General features: G+C 34.0%; 1 long non-coding RNA gene across 1 annotated transcript; it reads right to left on the reverse strand.

The window, feature by feature from the left end:
- LOC107621598 lies at positions 807–1835 on the reverse strand. The gene is made up of 3 exons (XR_001615861.2): positions 1550–1835; positions 1340–1428; positions 807–894 (listed from the first exon to the last, which is right to left on the reverse strand). It is a non-coding gene; the product is annotated as an uncharacterized LOC107621598 (long non-coding RNA).

Below are 2379 nucleotides of genomic sequence, written 5' to 3' on the forward strand. Positions count from 1 at the left end.
ATGGGCATTGAAAATATGAACTAGTTAGTTAGTTGGTTCTTAGTTGTATATTAACCTGAATTGCAGCAGAAGCAGGTCCAATGTAAACTGTTTTGCCAGCAGAGGACAAACAGAGATTATCAAAGAATTGAAAAACTTCAGCACTAGGCTGATGGATTGATGCAATAACTGTCCTTTGAATGGCATCTTTATGATCAAGGGATTTAATTCTTTTCATGACATAGTAAGAGGCAGCAGTGTCAAGTCAGTTGGGGAGATCACTATAGCATAGTTTTTCCCATGAAAGACAACGGCAGCTAATCTTTGTAGTTGCTTCTTTAATATACACCACCATAGAAATTCTGTTATAAATCAATATTTCATGTAGTTATCATTGTGAGAAAACTAATCTCTATAGAATTTGTAACAAAAAATATGTAGTATCTTCAAATCATAAAATTAGTATCAGTACCAGGAAAGATAAGAACATGTAGATTTAAGAGCAAACCATCTTGTGGAGTCACGGCTCTCATAGTTCTTTATGGTATCCTACAGTTCAAGGGCTTCTAACACAAACTTCGTATATTTACTAAGTAAAAAGAAAAGAATAACAATGATATTTAGCACTTGAAGAGAATTTTATATATAGAACCTCATATCAATTTGCAATAAATTAATTAATCACTGAATAGCAATATAGTTCAATGCATTTATCCTTCAAATTGGGGCCCTGCATTATATTTGCACATATGAAACAAAAGTTCAGAGACGGAACCATAAAAATAAAAATCCTTTAAATGCATTGAACAATAATGATATTTAGCACTAAGTGGGGAGAGGAAGCTTCTTATACCCCTAATACATAGGTTATTTCATTTAAATCCAAGTCAGCACGAAACACACAATCATGTTTCACTGCAAGGAAATCAGAAAATCTATCAAAATTACAGCCAAAGCATAGGTAAAAATGATCAGAAGCTAAAATAAATAATGCAACATATATCATTCAAGAGTCCACAAAAAACTAATTTTCGTCTTTTTTACTATTATTTTGTACTCTAAATTTTGATAAAAAGCAATTCAGCAAAGAACTAATATAACTATTCAGTAGAGAACTCTAAATTTAAAAAACTTGATAAAAAGCAATTCAGCAGATTCAGACAAGAACAGGAAGGAGGAGCCAAAATCAATAGTCATAAGTCATAACAAGAACTGGAAGGAACAAGAACATGCAAATTCCAGATAAAAAATCTTAGCAATTCAAATATATAATTCATAAACAAACTTCATTCTATACCATAATCAGAGAAATTTTTATGTTTCAGATTTCACAAATTACAGGAACATACAAAATTCATACCTTAGAATTTAGAAACTCAGTTCTCTGCAGCAGCAACAGCTGATTTGCAAACATAAGAGCTCTCCTGGATCGTATTCTTTGATTTTCAACTTCAAGCAAAATAGGGAAAGGACAGGGTTAGCGCTACGGCTAGGGCTAGGGATAATGAAATCAGAACAGAGTCACAATGGAAGGGTTAGGGTTAGGGATGAGAAGGAGGCGAAGGCCTACCTGAACTAACAGTGATGAGAAGAGACGATGACAAACCTCTGGCGAGGAGAGAAGAAGCAGCGTCGAGAGCGGCGGCAGAGGGAGCTCGTAAGACAAGAGCACGACGGAGAGAGCTCGTGCGACAATGGTGATGAAGGGAGCAAACGCGATGAGAGCGGTTGTGGAGGGAGCTTGTGCGACGCGAGCGGCGGCGGTGGCGCGACAGTGGAGGACGTCAAATCTTCGATGGAGAGAGAGAAGCCATGGCAGTAATCCAAGAAAAACGTAAAAAAAAGTGAAATGAGGGATTGAGAGTAACAATAACCAATCCTTTATTTTAATATTTCCGAGGGATTATTTTAAATTACTGACAGATTTTCTGTTTGTAATAATTTTATAAAATCACAATATTCTGTTTATTTAATTACAGACAGATTTTCTATCTATAATTATTTTTGACAAAAATAAATTAATTTTTTCGACAGAATTATCGACGAATTTTTTTTCTGTCTGTAATTTATGCTAATTCATTTTTTTTGTTTTCCGACAAAAAATCCCTTTGAAATTCTGTCTGTATTTCCGTGGGATAAAATCCGTCGAAAATATCCGTCTGTAATAACTAGTTTTCTAGTAGTGAGGGTGTTACATATAAGATATCCACTTATTAGGCCAATAAATCAGCCCATTGTACACATTGTCAAGATTCCTCATTGTCTTCCTAGTGGAGTTCGATTCTATATTACGTGTAACTATAAAAAATATTACTCAAAATGCTTAATTTTATATTTTATTATAATGTTAACTCTCTGTGTAGATGTTTTATAAATAATTGAATGCTTATATTAAAATGC

Source organism: Arachis ipaensis, chromosome B10 (genome assembly GCF_000816755.2).
Source record: "Arachis ipaensis cultivar K30076 chromosome B10, Araip1.1, whole genome shotgun sequence".
In the NCBI taxonomy this organism is placed as follows: domain Eukaryota; kingdom Viridiplantae; phylum Streptophyta; class Magnoliopsida; order Fabales; family Fabaceae; genus Arachis; species Arachis ipaensis.